Raw genomic sequence first — 21,641 nt, 5'->3', positions numbered from 1 at the left:
TCTCCCATTCTGAAGTCTCAAAGATAATAATTTCTTATTCTAGTACTTGATTTTCTCTAGTAAATTCCAGTCTGCAAGTTATACCACTTAATGAAGACATCTAATTGATTTATTTTTCTGTATTTTACTAATCATTGTGCCTCTCATATTATTTTTATACACATTAGACATATTGTTACATCATCATACCAATTTCTTAAAAATGTAATCTTGATTTGCTTATTCCCCTCTGCCTTGATCCCAATGGGTTAGCCATATCCTTACATGGTTAAATCACATTTTGTGACAAAACCATGGCTACTTCTCTGTGCAATTGTGGAGAGAAATGTACATGCTGAATTTTAATACTTGAAATCTATAAGCGTAAATTCCAGATGGAAATTCAATATTACTAGGCATTTTTTAAAAAATAAGTTGTAATTCCAGTTGATACAGAATTTGGCGGTAGAACAAAGACAAAAGAACATTCTGGCAGCACTCTGGGCTGGGTTGACTTTGACTTCACAGTATAGTAGGAATGGCTGAGTGAGATTAAATGAAGAGACAATGAGGCACTGGATGATTTTTTTAAAAACAAAAGTTTATTCTTAAATATACCACAGGCTCCAAGACAACACTTAATTTCAGCTATAGGTGGCAATAGATGCTATGGCAGAGAATTCAGATGTTTAAACAGGAATGAAATCAGAAAGTGCCTTTGCCTCAGGTACAAGGAACAGATTGCTTTTTGCCAGATTTCTTAATCCCACCTGTGGCCAGGTGAATCTTTCCTGCAGCCTTTGTTTTTAGCTTTTTGAGTCTCTTCTGCTCCTCTTTTTGTTTCTGTCCATGTCCTTGGCCAGCTTCTTAGGCTGTTATATGGGCTTTTTCTTGCCACTTTTGTTACCAGACTCATCTGCTGCCCCTTTCTACTTGGTAATCTTACTGCATTTCTCCCATATGTTCACTTCCTCATTCTTCAAAACAAGTAGTTATCATTGTTAATTTCCTCTCTCCTCAGTCTCCTCTATACCTCTGTACCACTATCGTCTTCATTATCACTATAAATTGGTATCATTTCCATAAAATAATTAGTAAATATTGACAGGAAATCCACCAATATCCCAGCAACAAGTCTTTCACCCTACCTATATCTGTCTATACCCAATCTTTTACAGTTTCTCTTTCCTCATCTTATACTAGATGAAGTGTGCTTACACTTAAAGCAAAACTTTTTCGTTTTTGCTTTGCATTTTTACCTTCTTATATACGTGCTCCTATAATGTATTCAGTTCCTACATAACCAATTTCTATTCCACTAGATATTCCTATCAGCTTAGAAGCATGAATAGTATATGCTATGTTTAATCAATATCCTACCTCGAGCCATTGTGATTCCCAATTACTGTGCTGTTTCTCCTAGAAACAAATTTTTTGAATGAAGCATTTTAGTTGTGGCTCAGACTCTTCACTTTCTGCTTTTCTTCCGTAAACAAGACTTTTTTTTTTTTTTGAGACGGAGTCTCGCTCTGCCGCCCAGGTTGGAGTGCAGTGGCACACAGTCTCTGCTTACTGCAAGCTCCGCCTCCTGGGTTCACACCATTCTCCTGCCTCAGCTTCAAGTAGCTGGGACTACAGGCGCCCGCCACCACGCCCAGCTAAATTTTTGTGTTTTTTTAGTAGAGACAGGTTTTCACCATGTTAGCCAGGATGGTCTCGATCTCCTGACCTCATGATCCACCCACCTCAGCTTTTATTCCTAGTTCTCTACTGAGAAACTTTATGTTATTATCACTGCTGACATATGTGCTTTAAAATCAAATGGACACATCTTTGGTTTTGTGTTATCGACCTTGTCTAAGAGTAAAGCAATTGTTGATTTTTTCTCTGCTCATCCACAACACCACAGATGTTTCTTGTTTTTCTTCTATGTCACTGGCTGCTATTCTCCATTAGTATACTTTATTTATCCCTCTCTTTCTTAGATGGAATTTCAATTTATTCATTTGGTAAGTGTTTATTTGAAACTTATGGGAAATTATGTACTTAAGATATTTCAGTGAAAAAAAAAAAAAAAAGGAATCAGGCTTATCTTGGGATTTCCATTATACTACATAAGACATATGAGAGAAAAACAAATGTATATATTTAGTGATACATTAAAAGTCATAAATGTTATATGAAAATAAAACTAATGATGAAGCATATGAAAAGCTATAAAATGTCATTTGTCATTAGGGAATTGCAAATTAAAACAAGGGATCACCATATGACATTTTGAATGCATAAAATAAAATAAAATAAGAAAATCTAATAATACCATACCAATTGCTTGTGAGGTCATGTAACAAAAGGAACACCATTCATTGTCACTAGTAATTGAAACTGGTATGATCACTTTGAAAGACAGTTCAACAGCTTTTTACAAAGTTAAATATTATCTAACCACATGATGCAGCAATCATACTTCTAGATATTGAATGAATTGACTTGAAAACTTGTGTCCACACGAACATACGTACCCAAATATTTATAGCACTGTTATTTATTATTGCCAAAAACTGACAGCAAGCAGGGTGGATAGATAAACAAATTCTGATATAGTCACACAATGGAATATTATCCTGTTACAGAAAAACATGACTATTAAGCCCACAGAGACATAAATGAATCTTAAGTGCATGTTGCTAAATAGAAGCAACCAGTCTGAAAAGACTGCAGATTATATAATCCTAATTATGTGAATCTAGGGAAGGCAAAATTATAGAGATAGTGAAAAGATCAGTGCTTTTCAAAGTCTTTGGAGGAAAGGGGCCATTAAACAGATGAAACATATGAATATTCTACAATGGTGCTGTATGATGCTGTAATTGTGGGTAAATGCCACTATTCACTTATGAAAAGCTATACAACTTCACAGAAGTAAGACTGAACTATGATGTATACAAATTCAAAAAATCCATTAGGAGATCAAGGGATCTCAGAATAGAATGCAAAATGTGATTAAAAAAAATCTAACTGTATCACAATCATATAAAACCATATCACTGAGTACGTAGAGAAAATGATACTGTCCCAGTAACTGGAAATGAGTGGGATATATAAGAATATGTGCAAAAGAAACTGAACCTAGTACTGTACTCCAATTGATAAAGCTGTTTCCCTTGGGTGTATGGGTTAATATCTGTAATGCTGCTATGAATGTGTACTGAAATTGAAAAATTAAGTAAAAGTTTGGCAAATGGTGCAAGCTTTGTTTCTCACTGTTGGAGCAGAAGTTTACAAACAAGCAAGAGAAGAAACCCAGAATTATCTATGTGGTAATGAATTGGAACTGGAGACATCAGTATGAACTCAGGATTAACTTAGTATAAATTCATATGGCTACATATAGAAATATATATAGTAATATGTAGATACATGGGTTAGCATACGTAAGTATATTTTCTCATTTTTTAAGCTCAGAGAGCTTAGAAACAGCAATATCCCAGTAACAATGAGTGCATCTATCACCTAGATCTTGGTTTCTAAAACCATTATGCATTAATAGAAACCAAGGCTCCTTGGAGAGATGAATGAGTCTAAGACTAGGCGGGGAAATACACAGGATGAATCACATGTGTTTTTAGTGCTAAAAAGTAAGAAAATGATAAAAACAAACAAACTGACAAACTACACACACACATACACACACACACACATACACATACTATGATGAGGGTATATCAAAGGGATATGAAAGCCAACTAGGAGTTCCCAATGCCCAAAGTTGTATCAACTTGACAACAAAATAAATTCAGTAGAATTAGAATATAAACCAAAGCATAACATAAGTGTTCATATACCACACTATATACTGATGAAAATATTTTGTATATAAAGACAAAAATTGAGGAGGGCAAATAGATCTCCTTTGGTGAAGAATTACAAATATTTTATGTAGATACTCCACCCTAAAGAAGGTAGAACATAAATCCTCACACCTTAACTGTGAGTTGCAGATAGTGATTTCCTCTGGAAGAGTACAAAGTGAAAAGGAGGCAATTTTGAAGTAGAGAAATCTGACAAGCATTGTCTCATTCAGGTGAGCAAGGTTAACATCAACAACAATGTCACGTTGATGGTATGTACCCTTGATACAATGTAATTACAATGTCACTTTATTTCTGTGGTCTTTCCCTAAAAACCCATAAGCCTAATAACCTAATCATGAACAAAAATCAGATATATCCCAACTGAGAGACATTCTACCAAATATATGGCCACAGTTATTCTGGTCATGTAAAGCTGTCAAAGTCATCAAAAACAAAGTCTGAGCAACTGTCACAGCCAAGAGGAATTTAAAGGGACATGACAATTAAATGCAATGTGGAATATAGAATTGGTCCTGAACAAAAAAAAAAGACATTAGTTAAAACTAAGGAAGTCTGAGTTATAGACTTTAGACTTACTTCACAATAATGTATGAATATTTGTTCATTAATTTTACCAAATATACCATACTAATGTAACATGGTAATAATAGGGGAAAGTGGGTATGCAGTGTATAGGAAATCTCTGTACTATGCTCCCAATTTTTTTGAAAATCAATAACTATTCTAGCATAAAATTTTTATTTAGGAAAAAAGCAAGAAGACCATAAGGGGTAGGTATGCATGAAGAGTTTGCGATTTTACATAGGATGGTCATGGTAGGGTTAATTGGTAAGGTGACATTAGAGCATTTGGGGAAGACAGGGGAGTTATCTAAATATAAATTGGAAAGAGGAGAATTCTAGGCAAACGGATCAGTCAGGGGAAAGGCACTTGTGATGAAGAAGCATGTGTGTTAGAGAAACTCATGTGGCTGGTGTGAAGTTAGTAAGGAAAAAATAGTACAAAAGACTTCATGGCCAGATTGTTTGGATTTTTATAAAAGCACAGAACATTCAGGGCCTTGTAGGCCATTGTAAAAGTACTATCTTTTACATAGTACTTTTACAATGTAAAAGTACTGACTGGTACTGACATGAACTGACTGGTATAAGGTATCTCTTTTTCTGTTTTGTTGAAATTAAAGTGTATGTGTTTGCAAGGTTAGGTGGAGTGTTGGGGATAAGAATGTGTGTATAGAAACCAGTTAGGTGATAATTGCTATAATCTAGCTAAAATACAATTACAGATAGGACCAGACTTATAACAGTGGATATGAATAAGAAATGGTCAGATTCTGGACATTTGAAGATAGAGGCAAACATTTACTAATGGATTATAGGTAGAATATGGAAAAAACACAGTCAAAGATTTATATTAGGTTTTGGTCTAAATAATTTAAAGTCCATATTAAAGTTGCCAATATCTATTCGATTTCTCAGTGGCTATGTGAAGTAGATGGTTGGAGATCCATCTGAAATTCAAAGGGGAGAAACAAGATAGAAATATAAACTAGCAAGTCAGAAACATATTGATAGAGTTTAAAACCATGAAAGTGGTTAGCATATTCAAAGGAGTAAAGATAATGAAAATAAGAGGAACAAGGACTAAACTTTGGGAATCTATACAATGAAAAAGCCAGAGAGGAGAGGAAGAAACATTAAAAAGAATGAGATAGAATGGAAATGAAGATAGAAGAAAACCAAGAATTTGGTATGTGAAGCAAGTGGAGGGAGTGAATCAACAAGAAGCAAGTGATCAACTATGTTAAATCTGCTGAGAGAAAGTGGCTGATATGCCAAGTGAGCTTGAAACTAAAAATTTATCCTCATCTTTAGTTATGTACAGAACCACTGGTGACATTGGTAAAAGCAGTACTGGTGAAATATTGTGAATGGCAGCCTCACTGATGTGGCTCTGTTTAAAATGGGAAAAAAGAACTCATCCATTTTTATGGCTGCATAGTATTCCGTGGTGTATATGTGCCACGTTTTCTTAATCCAGTCTATTATTGATGGACATTTGGGTTGCTTCCAAGTCTTTGCTATTGTGACTAGTGCTGCAATAAACATACATGTACATGTGTCTTTATAGCAGCATAATTTAGAATCCTTTGGGTATACACCCAGTAATGGGATGGCTGGGTCAAATGGTATTTCTGGTTTTAGATCCTTGAGGAATCGCCACACTATCTTCCACAATGGTTGAACTAGTTTACAGTCCCACCAACAGTGTAAAAGTGTTTTGCTTCTCCACATCCTCTCTAGCACCTGTTGTTTCCTGACTTTTTAATGATTGCCATTCTAACTGGTGTGATATGGTATCTCATTGTGGTTTTGAGTTGGGACATGGATGAAGCTGGAAACCATCATTCTGAGCAAACTGTCACAGGAACAGAAAACTAAACACCACATGTCCTCACTCATAGGTGGGAATTGAACAATGAGATCACTTGGACACAGGGTGGGGAACATCACATACTGGAGCCTGTCATGGGGTGGGTAGATTGGGAAGGGATAGCATTAGGAGATATACTTAATGTAAATGACAAGTTAATGGGTACAGCACACCAACATGACACATGTATACGTATGTAACAAACCTGCACATTTTGCACAGGTATCCTAGAACTTAAAGTTTAATAAAAAAATAAATAAAATAAAATAAGAGGAAAGAAATTGTGGAGAGAGAAGTTGTATTACAAAGGAGAACAATAAGGTGACATGTTATTTGGTGGTAAAAGTAAGGTCAGCAGCTCTTTAAAAAATGAATAGCATATTTATATTTAATGACAATGATTTGATAGAAAGGTAAAAAAGATGATGTAAGAAAAAGAATAACTGCTGAAGTGGTACCAGAACAGTTAAAAGTATAAGTATTGTTACTAAACAAGTCAAAGAATTGGCTCTAGATATGAGCATGGCAGGCAGGTTATCTGTGTAATGATAGATGAATAGGTACAAGGTTGGAAATCTGTGGAAGTTCTCTTTGAATTATAGGCATTTCTCAATTTATTGTACTTGGCCAATATTGCATTTTTTATAAATTCAAGTTTTGTGGCAACCCTGTATACAGGATGTCTATCAGCACCATTTTTTTCAATAGCATGTACTCACTTTGTGTCTCTGTTTCATATTTGAATAATCATCAAAATATGTCAAACTTTTATGTTTATATGTTGGTTATGGTGATCTGTGATAAGCGATTTTGATTTTACTATTGTAATTGTTTATGGGCACCACAAACTGCTACCATATAAGATGGCAAACTTAATTGATCAATGTTGTATGTGTTCCAACTGCTCCAATGACCAGCTGTCACATCATCTCTCTCCTTCTCCTTGGACCTCCCTCTTCCCGGAGATACAACAATATTAAAACTAGGCCGGTTAATACGTCTACCCACAATGGCCTCTAAGTGTGAAAAAGAAGAGTCACACATCTCTCACTTTAAATCAAAAGCTAAAAATGATTAAGCTTGGTGTGGAAGGCATGTGAAAAGCTGAGATAGCCTGAAAAGCTAGGCCTCAAAGCTCGGTCTCCTGCACCAAACAGCTAAACTGTGAATACAAAGGAAGGAAGAATAATAATAATTCTTAATAATAATTCTTCTTCTTCTTCTTCTTCTTCTTCTTCTTCTTCTTCTTCTTCTTCTTCTTCTTCTTCTTCTTCTTCTTCTTCCTCTTCTTCTTCCTCTTCTTCTTCCTCTTCTTCTTCCTCTTCTTCTTCTTCCTCCTATTATTATTATTATTATTTTGAGATGGAGTCTTGCTCTGTCACCAGGATAGAGTACAGTGGTACAATCTTGATTCACTGCAACCTCCGCCTCCTGGGTTCAAGCAATTTCCCTGTCTCAGCCTCCCAAGTAGCTGGGACTACATGCACACGCCAACACACCCAGCTAATTTTTTGTATTTTAGGGGTTTCACTATGTTAGTCAGTATGATCTCAATCTCCTGACCTCATGATACACCTGCCTCAGCCTCCCAAAGTGCTGCGATTACAAGCATGAGCCACCACACCCAGCCAAAGGAAGAGTTCTGGAAGGAAATTAAAAGTACTACTTCAGTGAACACAAGAATGACAGGAAAGTGAAACATCTTATTGCTGATATGAAGAAAATTTGAGTGATCTGGATAGATCAAACCAGCCACAACATTCTCTTAAGTGAAAGCTTAATTCAGAGCAAGGCACTAACTCTTTTCAATTCTATAAAGGCTAAGAGGGGTGAAGAAGCTTCAGAAGAAACATTTGAAGCTAAGAAAGGTTGGTTCATGGGGTTTAAGGAAAAAAACCACCTCTATAACATAAAAGTATAAAATGAAGCAGCAAGTGCTGATCTTAAAGGTGGACAAAGTTACCCAGAAGACCTAGCCAAGTAAATTAACGAAGGTGGCTACACTAAATAGCAGATATTTAATGTAGACAAAACAGCCTGTTATTGGAAGAAGATTTCATTTAGGACTTTGATATGTTTTGGCTGTGTCCCTACCCAAATCTAATCTTCAGTTTAGTTCCCACTATTCCCATGTGTCGGGGAAGGGGCTTGGTGGGAGGTAACTGAATCATGAGGGTGGTTCCCCCATGCTCTTCTTGTGATAGTCAGTGAGTTCTCAAGAGATCTGATAGTTTTATAAAGGGCTGTTTCCCCTTTGCTCAGCACTTCTCCGTCCTGATGCCATTTGAAGAAAGATGTGTTTGTTTCCCCTACTGCCGATATTATAAGTTTCCTGTGGTCTCCCCAGCTCTGCAGAACTGTGAATCAGTTAAACATCTTTTCTTTATAAATTACCCAGTCTCGGGCAATTATTTATAGCAATGTGAGAATGGAATAATACAGAATTTTGTTTGTTTGTTTGTTTTTTAAGAGACAAGGCCTTGCTGTGTTGCCTAGACTGGCCACCAACTCCTGGGTTCAAGCAGTAATCTTACTACCTCAACCTCCCAGGTAGCTGGGAATACAGGCATGTACCACATTGACCAGGTATCTAGTGCTTTTATAGCTAGAGAGAAGTCAACATCGTGTGTCAAAACTTCAAAGATCAGGCTGACTCACTTGTTAGGACTTAATGCAGCTGGTAAATTTAAGTTGAACTCAATGCTCACTTATCAGTTTTAAAATCTTAGTGCACTTAAGCATTATGCGAAATCTACTCTGCCTGTGCTCTAGGAATGGAACAACAAAATCTGCATCACAGCATATGTATTTACATTATGGTTTACTGAGTATTTTAACTCCACTGTTCAGACCTACTTCCTAGACAAAAACATTCCATTCAAAATATTACTATTCATTGACAGCACCTCTGGTTACCCAAGAGCTCTGATGGAGATGTACAAGGAGATGAATGTTGTTATTATACCTGCTAACACATCTATTCTGCAGATCATGAATATACGAGTAATTTTGATTTTCCAGTCTTGTTTAAAAAATAAAAAACAAATTTTGTAAGGATATAGCTGCCATAGATAGTGATTCTTCTGATGGGTTTAGGCAAAGTCTATTGAAAACTTCCTAGAAAGAATTCACCATTCTAAATGCCATTATGAACTTTCATGATTCATGGGAGGCTTTCAAAATTGCAACATTAACGAGAGATTAAAAGAAGTTGATTCCACCCTATTGGAAATTTTAAGGGGTTAAAACACTGGTAGAGAAAGTAACTGCAAAATATAGAAAGTTGGCTGAATAGAAGCCTCCACTGATCATCCTTCCAGGAAGAACACCAATTTTAACAACTATCCTCACAAAAAGCCAGCTTATTAAGAACCAAAAATTAGGTGCATGATCACAACACCTAGTTTTAACTGAAAGAGGTAGAAATGTCTTGAATTGCTAATACCACCCCTTCCCAATCCCTAGCAGCAGTTGCATGGCCCACAAAATCTGTGTTCTTGGGGGAGGGAAAGCGCAGCAATTGTGGGACCTTGCACTGGAACTCGGTGCCACCCTGTCACAGCAGAAAGAAACACTGGGCAGAACTCAGCTGGCATCCAGCGAGGGAATATTTAGATAAGCCCCAGTCAGAGAGTAATTGCGTACAGAAAATACACTGTACCTACAAAGACATACATAAACTGAAAATAAAGGAGAAGAAAAAGATATTTCAGGCAAGTGGAAACAATAGCAACAACAAAAAACAAGAGTAACTTTACTTATATCAGACAAAATAGACTTCAAGACAAAAGCTATAAGAAGAGACAAAGAAAGTCACTATATAATGATAAAGGGGTCAATTCAGCAGGGTGATATAGCAATTACAAATACATATGTACCAAACACTAGAGTACGCAGATATATAAAGCAAATATTGTTAGAGCTAAAGAGGGATAGACTCTAATGCAATAATAGCTCGAGGACTTCAGCACCCCACTTTTGGTGCTGGGCAAATCTTCTCTGCAGAAAATTAACAAAGAAACCTCAAATTTAATCTGTACTATTGACAAAATGTATCTAAAATTATATTTACAGAACATTTCATCCAATGGCTGCAAAACACAAATTTTTGTCCTCAGCACATGGATCATTCTCAAGGATAGACCACATCTTAGGCCGTAAAACGAGTAAAAATTCAAAAAAACTGAAATCTTATTCAGTATCTTCTCCGACCACAGTGGAATAAAATTACAAATCAGTAACAAGTGGAATTTTGGCAACTATACAAACACACAGAAAGTAAACGATATGCTCCTGAATGACCACTGTGTCAAAGAAGAAATTAAAAAAGAAACAGAAGAATAATTAAATTAAAAAAGGAATGATAATAAAAACACAGCATATCAAAACCTATGGGATACAGCAAAAGCAGCACCGAGAGGAAAGTTTATAGATATAAGTGCCTATACCAAAAAGGAGAAAAACTTTAAATAAACAACCTAGCAATTAGTAGAATAAAATTAGTAAGAAAAGAGAAATAATAAAGCTCTTAGAAAAAAATAAATGTAACTGAAATAAAGAAAACAACATAAAAATAAACAAAATGAAAAGCTGATTTTCAATAAGATAAACAAAATTGACAAACTTTTAGCCAGACTAAGACAAAAAAAGAGAAGACCCAAATAAAAAAATAAAACAGACGAAAAAGGAAGAAGTACAACTCACACTGCAAAAATTCAAAGGATTACTAGAGGCTGCTATGAGCAACAATATGCCAATAAATTTGAAAATCTAGAAGAAATGGATGAATTCCTGGAAACATACAACCTACCAAGAAGAAATCCAAAACCTGAACAGTCCAATAATAAGTATTTAACAAGGTCAAAGCTGTAGTAAAAAATCCTTCAGCAAATAAAAGCCTGGGACTCACTGACTTCACTGTTGAATTTTACCAACATTTAAAGAAGAGCTAACACCAATTCCACTAAAATTATTCTGAAAAATAGAGGAGGAGAGAATACTCTCAAACTCGTTCTATGAGGTCAGTATTACCCTGATACCAAAATCAGTCAAGGACACATCAGAAAAAGAAACTACAGGCCAATATCCCTGATGAACATTGATACAAAAATCCTTAACAAAATACTAGCAAACCACATTCAACAACACATTAAAAAGATTATTCTTCTTAACCAACTGGGAGTTATCCAAGGGATGAAAGGAAGATTAAATGTATACAAATCAACGTGACACATCATATCAACAGAATGGACAAAAATCATATGATTATTTCAATTGATGCTGAGAAATCATTTAATAAAATTCAACATCCCTTCATGATAAAAACCCTCCAGTTACCAGGTCTAGAAGGAATATACTTCAACACAAGAAAAACTGATATGATAGACACATGGCTAGTGTTATACTGAATGAGGAGAAACCACAAGCCTTTCCTCTAAGATCCGGAACAAGACAAGGATGCCCACTTTCACCACAACAACATAGTACTGGAAGTCCTAGCTAGAGCAACAAGATAAACATATAAAGGGCATCCCAATTGGAAAGGAAGATATCAAAGTATCCTTGTTTTCAGATGATATAATTTTATATTTGGAAAAACCTAAAGACTGAACCCAAAAACATCTATTAGATCTGATAAACAAATTCAGTAAAGTTATAGGATAAAAAATCAACTTACAAAAATTAGTAGCATTTCTATAAGCTAACAGTGAACAATCTGAAAACTAAATTAAGAATGTAACCCCATTTATAATAGCTATAAATAAAATAAAATACATATGAATAAACTAAACCAAATAAGTAAAATATCTCTACAATGAAAACCATAAAACATTGATAAAAGTAATTAAAGAGGACACACATAAAAATGGAAATACATTCCATGTTTGTGGATTGGAAGAACCAATATTATTAAAATGCCCATACTACCCAAAGCAGTCTACAGATTCAATGCAATCTCTATAAAACTACCACGGACATTCTTCACAGAAAGATAGAGAATAATCCTAAAACTTATATGGAACCACAAAACACCCCAAATAGCCAAAGCCATCCTGAGGAAAACAAGAACAGCAACAAAGAGGGAAGGATCACATTACTTGACTTCAAATCATACTACAGAGCTATACCTGTATAGTAATCAAAACTACTGTCATAGATAGACACATAAACCAATGGAACAGAATAGAGAACCCAGAAATCAATCTAGAAATTGACAGTGAACTCATTTTATATAAAGGTGCCAAGAACATACATCGGGGAAAGAACAGTCTCTTCAATAAATGGTGCTTGGAAAACTAGGTATCTGTATGCAGAAGAATAAAACTAGACCATTATTTCTAACCATATACAAAAATAAAATCAGAGTGGATTAAAGACTTAAGTCTAAGACCTCAAACTATGAAACTTCTAAGAGAAAACATTAGGAAAAAATTCCAGGACATTGTTCTGGGCAAAGATTTCTTGAGTGATACCCCAAAAGCACAGGCAACCAAAGAAAACACATGAACAAATGGAATTACATCAAGTTAAAAAGCTTCTGCACAGGAAAGAATACAACAAAATGAAAAGATGACCCACAGACTTGGAGAAAATATTTTCAAACTATATATCTGACAAAGGATTAGTAACCAGAATATATAAGAACCTCAATCAACTCTATTGGAAAATAATCTAATAATCTGATTAAAAAATGGGCAAAGGTCTGAATAGACATTTCTCAAAAGAAGACATATAAATGGCAACCAGGTATATGAAAAGGTGCTCAACAGCATTGTTCATCAGAAATTGCAAATCAAAGCTATAATGAGATATCATATCACCCAAGTTAAAATGGCTTTCATCCGGAAGACAGATAATAACAAATGCTAGCAAGGATATCGAGAAAAGGGAACACTTGTACACTGTTGGTGGGAATGTACATTAATACAGCTACTATGGAGAACAATATGGAGGTTTCTCAAAAATATAAAAATGAAAGTACCATATGATCTAGCAATTTCACTGCTTGGTATGTACCCAAAGAAAATAAATCAGTATAGAGGATACATCTGCACTCCCATGTTTATTTGAACACTATTCACAATAGCCAAGATTTGTAATCAACCTAAGTTATCTTCAACAGATAAATGGAAAAAGAAAATGTAGTACATATGCACAATTGTTTCTAATGGAGGAACAAAGAAAATGGTTTATTGAGATGGAACCTACCCCTGGTAAAGATGGTATAAACACTATTGAAATGACAACAAAGGATTTAGAATTAGGTTACCAGAGACTGGGAAGGGTAGTTGGGTGTGGGAAGTAGGGATGGCTAATGGGTACGAAAATATAGTTAGATAGAATGAATTAGATCTAGTATTTGATAGCACAACAGGGTGACTATAGTCAAGAATATACTATTATACATTTTAAAACAACTAAAAGGATATAATTGGATTGCTTGTAACAGAAAGGAAGGACATATGCTCGAAGTGATGGATACCTCATTTATCCTGATGTGATTATTACATATTGAATGCCTGTATGAAAATATTTCAGGTACCCTGTAAATATGTACACCTCCCATGTACCCATAAAAACTAACAATTAAAATAAAGAAAGTAATGGTAGATGTGTTGGAAATAGCAAGAGAACTAGAATTAGAAGCGGAACCTGGGACTGAATTGCTGCAACTTCATGATAAAAGTGAATGAGTAAGAAATTGTTTCTTATGGATGAACAAAGAAAACAGTTTCTCAAAATGGGATCTACCACTGGTGAAGACGGTGTGATCATTGTTGAAACAACAGCAAAGTACTTAGAATATTATATAATCTTAGTTGATAAAGCCGTGGCAGGGTTGAGAGGTTAGACTCCAATTTTGAAAGAAGTTCTACTGTGAATAAAGCGCTATCAAATAATATAACACACTACAGAGAAATATTTTGTGAAAGGAAGAGTCAACAAATAGATGCAGCAAACCTCATTGTTGTTTTATTTTAAGAAAATTTCCCAGCCACACCAACCTTCAACAACCACCACATTGATCAGTCAGCAGCCGTCAACATTCAGGCAAGACCTTCCACCAGCAAAAAGATAACAACTTACTCAAGGATCAGATGATCGTTAGCATTTTTAGCTATAAATTATTTTACATTAAAGAATGTCAGTTGTTTTAATACATAATGCTCTACACACTTAATAGACTGCAATATACTGTAAACATGACTTTCATATGCACTGGGAAACCAGAAAGGTCATGTGATTTGCGTTATTAGAATATGGCCTAGAACCGAACCTGCAATGTCTCTGAGGTATACTTGTACTTTAATAATTTTTCATGAAGCAGAATTTATCTGGGAATGAAAATGAAAAGAGTAATGTTGAAGGTTTGAGGAGAGCTAAGAAGCTGTGAAACTGTCGTCTTAGATACCTTAAGAGTAAATGCATGTAGGGAATTGTGACAAAACTGGCAGGAAACACTAAGGCCTAATTTAGGTCTATAATTATTAATTTATAATGAAGTGATCAATTAGTTGGGCATTTTTCTCCTTTCATTTTATGTTGTACAAATTTCAAGTGCAGAGAAGTTATAAAGTTGGATTAAACAGGATTTGATTTTATTAGGTCACTACAACAAAGCTAGAGACAAGCCAGGGAGTACATGTGCTTAAAAAAAAAAAAAAAAAAAAAGGTTATAATAATTGAGCATAATATTTAGACTTGTTTAGGAGCAGGAAGAAGATATCAAATATCTCAGTGACAGGGAAAAAAATTAGTAGAATTCATAGTTTGGAGGAGTGGAGTAATAGAGAAAGTGAGTTGAAAGGATAGACAGTAACGATGATCAAAAAGTGAAATGCATGCAATATAATTGTGCAGTGTTACATTTATTGTTAATAGCAAGTCCTGGGGCAAGATCCTGTGAGTGTGTAGGTAAGGCAGAATGCAGGGGAAGATCATTGGAAGGTAAATTAAAGAGATGAGGGCCTGAGAGTTATGCATGATTATGTACACGTATACTGAAATCACCAGAATCAAGACTAAAGTAGTGTGGAGAGAGGGATATGGAGCCGGGAACAGATGCCTTGGAAAACATGTGGTTGAATACCTGGGATCTGAAGATGACAATAGCAAATGAAGAGTAGTAGGTGATAAAATCCATGGAACTGAGATTCAAAGTTATATTTTAAGGAGACAAATTGTAGAATTGTATTAAAATAGTAAAGAGGAACAAAAGCATTTCTACTATACCTCCCAGCCTAACAATCACCACAATATGTTATACTACCCTAGAGGGCTGCAGGGAAAACACTGCCCTCAGGGAGAAGCCAGGCTTCTAATTTTTATTATAATTATGTTTTTAATTTGTTATAGCCATTTTCAGAGACCTTAACAACTTTACTTAAGGCTCATAAATGGCTGTGCTATTACCAGCTTTTTAAAATAAAAATTTCTGCAGAAACATGTTTAAGTAAGCAGATTCATTGGCTAGCTTGTTTTGTTCTATAGTACAATGAATTAAGGAAAGCTTTGAGAGAAGAGGTTGAAAAAAATAGGATATTTTGCTGCTCATGGTCGTTAAATTACACATGACATTGTAGAAGATTTTCTGGAATTGAGAAGAGATGTGAGAAGTATATAGACTGGAATATATTCAGAGCTTGATTAGATTAGTGGGTATGTGGAAGAATTGAGTTATCTGAATGTCTGGTGTTTCTAGGGGTGAATGTATAACAGTATTTTTAAGATTTTTTTCCTTGTAGATTCAGGACTTGAGAAGCAGGGAGGAGTTAGATCACAGGGAGATTTATAGAGTAGGGCCAGGAACTTAGTTATATTTTCAGAGTGATGTTAAGCCACTGAAGAGTGTGTGCCGATGTTAGGAGTGAAGGTGGAAACAGAGAATAGAGTAGTAGATCATCAAATGTTACTTTTAAAACATCAGCCTATCTTTTGAGTATAAAATAATCTTATAGGGCAAGCCGCCCCCCAACAAAAAAAGATTAATTATAAGGATGTTAAATCAGTTCAGGTAGAAAATGATTAGTATTTAGATTATAGTTGAGATGAACACAAGAAGAACTGATCTCAGGTTGATAGATATTTAATAAGCCATGCTAATACATCAGGAGGAACCAAGGATGATCCCAAATATGTGTCTTCGACTGTGTCATGTGCACTTCACTAAGGTGCAAACGATGGGAGATAAATGTTTGAAGAGACTAATGATCAAATTTCTGTTTTGGACAATTAAACTTTGAAATGCCAAACAATAGCAAAAAGGGGGACTCCTCCCTAACTCATTTTATGAGGCCAGCATCATCCTGATACCAAAACCTGGCAGACACACACACAAAAAAGTTCAGGTTGACATCCGTGATGAACACTGATGCAAAAATCCTCAATAAAATACTGGCAAACTGAATCCAGCAGCACATCAAAAACCTTATCCACCATAGTCAAGTCAGCTCCACCCCCAGGATGTAAGACTGGTTCAATATATTCAAACCAATAAATGGAATCCATCACATAAACAGAACAAATGACAAAAACTACATGATTATCTCAATAGATGCAGAAAAGGCCTTTGAAAAAATTCAACACTGAATTCTTGCTAAAAATTCTCAATAAATTAGGTATTGATGGAACATATCTCAAAATAATAAGAGCTTTTTATGATAAACCCACAGTCAAAATCATTCTGAATTGGCCAAAGCTGGAATCTTTCCTTTTGAAAACTGACACAGAACAAGGTTGCCCTCTCTCACCACTCCTATTGAACATACTATTGGAAGCCCTGGCCAGAGCAATCAGGCAAGAGAAAGAAATAAAGGGTATTCAGATAGGAAGAGAGGAAGTCAAATTGTCTCTGTTTGAAGATTACATGATCATATATTTTAAAACCCCATCATCTCAGCCCCATATCTCCTTAAACTGATAAGCAACTTCAGCAAAGTCTCAGGATACAAAATCAATGTGTAAAACTCACAAGCATTCCTGTACACCAATAAGAGACAAACACAGAGTCACATCACAAGTGAACTCCCATTCACAATTGCTACAAAGAGAATAAAATATCTAGGAATACAACTTACAAGGGATGTGAAGAACCTCTTCAAGGATAACTACAGTCCACTCCTCAAGGAAATAAGAGAGGACACAAACAAATTGGAAAACATTCCACGCCCATAAATAGGAAGAATCAATATCATGAAAATTGCCATACTTCCCAAAGTAATTTATAGATTAATTGCTATCCCCATCAAGCTACCATTGACGTTCTTCACAGAATTAGAAAAAAACCTACTTTAAATTTCATATGGCACCAAAAAAGAGCCCATATAGCCAACACAATCCTAAGCAAAAAGAACAAAGCTGGAGGGATCATGCTACCTGACTTCAAACTACACCACAAGGCTACAGTAACCAAAACAGCATGGCACTAGTAGAAAAACAGATATATAGAAAAATGGAATGGAACAGAACAGATCACAGGCCTCAGAAATAACACCACACATCTACAACCATATGATCTTTGACAAACCTGACAAAAACAAGCAATGGGGAAAGGATTCCCTTATTAATAAATGGTGTTGGGAAAACTAGCTAGCCATATGCAGAAAACTGAAAGTGTACCACTGACTTACACAAAAAGTAACTCAGGATGGATTAAACACTTAAATGTAAGATGTAAAACCATAAAAACCCTAGAAGAAAACCTAAGCGATACTGATCAGGACATAGGCATGGGCAAATACTCTGTGACTAAAACACCAAAAGCAATGGCAACTAAAGCCAAAATAGACAAATGGGATCTGATTTAACTAAAGAGTTTCTGCACAGCAAAAGAAACTATCATCAGAGTGAACAGGCAACCTACAGAATGGGAGAAAATTTTTGCCATCTATCCATCTGGCAAAGGGCTAATACCCAGAATATACAAAGAACATAAACAAATTTACAAGACTAAAACAAACAACCACATCAAAAAGTGGGTGAAGGATATGATCAGACAATTCTCAAAAGAAGACATTTATGCAGCCAACAAACATACGAAAAGAAGTTCATCATCATTGGTCATTGTAGAAATGCAAATCAAAGCCACAGTGAGATACCATTTCACGCCAGTTAGAATGGCGATCATTAAAAAGTCAGGAAACAACAGATGCTGAGAAGATGTGGAGAAATAGGGATGCTTTTACACTGTTTTTGGGAGTGTAAATTAGTTCAACCATTGTGGAAGACAGTGTGTGATTCCTCAAGGATCTAGAACCAGAAATACCATTTTATCCAGCAATCCCCTTACAGGGTATACACCCAAAGGATTATAAATCATTCTACTATAAAGACACACACACACGTATGTTTATCACAGAACTATTCACAGTAGCAAAGACTTAGAACCAATCCAAATGCCCATCAATGATAGACTGGGTAAACAAAATGTGGCACATGTACACCATGGAATACTATGCAGCCATAAAAAAGGATGCATTCATGTCCTTTGCAAGGACATGGATGAAACTGGAAACCATCATTCTCAGCAAACTAGCACAGGAACAGAAAACCAAACACCACATGTTCTCACTCATAAGTGGGAGTTGAACAATGAGAACACATGGACACAGGGAGGGGAACGTCACACACCAGGGCCTGTTGGTGGGTGGGGGGCTCAGAGAGAAATATAATCAAGAAAAATACCTAATATAGATGACAGGTTGATGGGTGCAGCAAACCACCATGACATGTGTATACCTAAGTAACAAACCTGCACGTTCTGCACATGTATCCTCAGGACTTAAAGTATCTGGAAAAAAAAAAAAAAAAAAAGAATTGAACAGAAAAGAAAATAAAATGTGTTTCTAGAGTAACTTTTACTTTTTAAAAGTTGGCTATAATAAAGCCATATCCTGGTGTTCTAAAGCAAGGGTGGTGGTGGTGGTGGTGGTAGTAGTAGTAGTAGTAGTGGTGGTGGTGGTGGTAGTAGTAGTAGTAGTAGTAGTAGTAGTAGTAGTAGTAGTAGTAGTAAAGCAAATTTGCAAGCCTTAAGGACATTGAAGTCTTTAAGGTCTCTGAAACTGGCTATAACAGTTAACAAATAATTGGAATGAAAAATGAAAGGCACACTTTTCTTGCTCATTAAGATTCAGCCACGTTGGTCTTTTTTTCTGTTCTTTGCAATGCAAGCTTGTTACTTTCCTAAGTTTATGCACAAACTGTTTCTCTACATGTAATGCTCTTCCCCTTTTGCTCACCATGAATATCTCTTTTTCCCCATTTATATATCATTTCAGAAAAACTTTTTTTTCCTTAGAAGGCAATTTCAGCCAGAAAAACTGCTGTATCCATCATTTCAGTCTATTTGAACTCTCTGCATAGTACTTAACACTACCTGACATTGCTTTGCTCAGAAAAAAAAGCCTTAAGTTATATTCACTGGTCCAATCCCAATATTACAAAGTAACTAACACCAATTAGTGCTCAATATATATTCATTGATCTTGAAGAATGCAGAGAGTGGATGTTAAGCATTCTTACCACAAAAAGGATAACTATGTCTAGTAATGCAGTTGTTAATTAGCTAGATTTAACCATTCCACAATTTGCATGTACTTCAAATCATCATGTTGTACAGAACAAATGAACATAACTTTATCTGTCAATTTAAAAAAGAGATAATTTTTAAAGGAAAATTTATAAATGTACACACACACACACACACACACACACACATTCACTGAATGAATGAGAAAATGGATGAATGACTGATGAGCAAAAGTTTGACCCAAATCCTCTCTCTTCACATGATAACCATAACCCACTCCCAACTCCAGGCACAGTGGGATGCCTTTTAGTACATTTTAAAGTGTTAGGCCCCATTCTGTATCAAAGGCCTTTTACAAAATGTTCTCTCTCTGCATGTAGCACATTTCCCTATCTTTTCCACCTAACCCAATAAACTTGTGTTTATCCTTCAAATTCCAGCTCAAGAATCTCCTCCTCAAGGGAATCTTCTCTGTATTCCATGACAAGGGAAATCTTTCATTGTAAAGTTTCATGACATGATATGCTGCTATTTTGAGGGGCTTATCAGGGCTTTAGTTTTCTTTTTCACTTACTTTATTTTCATGTTTCTTGACAACAGAACTGTAAGCTCCGCAAGGTTAAGACCATGCCTGTTTTTACACTCAATTGTATTTCCATCAACTAGACAGGTATTTGGTCTTGGCTCAGAATTATATATTATTGATTCAACCTCTGGAACTCATTTAATTGTCAAGATGAAAACAAAAATTTAAATTACCTAAAAGCAATCAATAAACCCTCAGCCCCAGTCTATGTATTTCCTTTCGTAGTATGTGCCTGAGCTAAGTAAATAGAGCATTTCGAGCTCTAATGGACCATGGACAGCAACTACTTAGACTAGTCATCAGCTCTCAGAAAAGCACATAGAAGGCAGACCTTAATTGAAGAGCAGAGCTGTACCAACAGTCCAGTAATCCTTCTCCATACTTGGGTGCTTCCAATAGTAGTTGATAGGAAAAAACTGGAGGTAGCAAGACTAAACTGCCTCGCAGGTTGAGGGCCCATGTTTACTCTGGTGGCAGGCAGATAATTTCCAAGACATCTGACCCTCAAACCTTACGATGTGTCTTTTATTATCAATAAGATAAGTCAAATATTTATCTCTGCCCCTTATTCTATCCTTTGCTTCTGTTAAAGTTGTATCTTTTAAAAAATCCAGATTAGACTGGAAATGGGGGCTCTTCCTATTCTCCAGAAAACACTGGTCCTGGTTCTACTCCATTATAATGGATTTTGTTATTTTTTAATGAAGTGATCATCAATAATGAATCAGATTTTTAAAAATATCAATAGAACTTAATAAAGAATATTTGTCATAGTAATTTTTCTCATTTTGATTTTCTTTAAATTATTGTAGACCAGCAGAGTAAAAGTAAAAAAAAAAAAAAAAAAAAAAAAAAAAAAAGGCAACAACAACAACAAAACATTCTGCTGAAGAGTCATGGAGACCTATTTAGAAATTCTGAGTTACTTGAGCCCTATTTGGCAGCAGAAAATGGGTTTGGAAGGGGCCAATAATGTTTCGCTTTGAAAATAAATAAATTTTGCTTTCTCTTACCTAAAAAGAAAATAATATCCATAAAATAAGAATTCAACCAGATGTCAACATTTTGGGGCACCCAGCAAGTATATACCAACCCGTATTCTAAGCATTTACCATATGTTGTTTCATTTAATCTTAAGAGTAACCATATATATTTGTATTTTTCTTATACTTGTGACTCACAGAAAATAAATTTCTTGCTAAAGCAAGTGCCAAAACTTAAATTTGAACTCCATATTGAT

General features: G+C 35.4%; 1 non-coding gene and 1 pseudogene across 1 annotated transcript; both read right to left on the bottom strand.

Annotated features, from left to right (window-relative positions):
• Nucleotides 1–702: 702 nt before the first annotated feature.
• LOC119625130 (translation machinery-associated protein 7-like) overlaps nt 703–21,641 on the bottom strand; it is a 60,360-nt pseudogene continuing 39,421 nt past the window's right edge.
• LOC119625520 (small nucleolar RNA SNORA33) lies at nt 15,637–15,765 on the bottom strand. The gene has a single exon (XR_005241713.1). It is a non-coding gene; the product is annotated as a small nucleolar RNA SNORA33 (small nucleolar RNA).

The sequence above is a fragment of the Chlorocebus sabaeus genome, chromosome 13 (assembly GCF_047675955.1).
Source record: "Chlorocebus sabaeus isolate Y175 chromosome 13, mChlSab1.0.hap1, whole genome shotgun sequence".
NCBI classification, from domain to species: domain Eukaryota; kingdom Metazoa; phylum Chordata; class Mammalia; order Primates; family Cercopithecidae; genus Chlorocebus; species Chlorocebus sabaeus.
The sequence above is the reverse complement of the archived record's forward strand: the minus strand, read 5'-3'. Positions and strand labels throughout refer to the sequence as shown.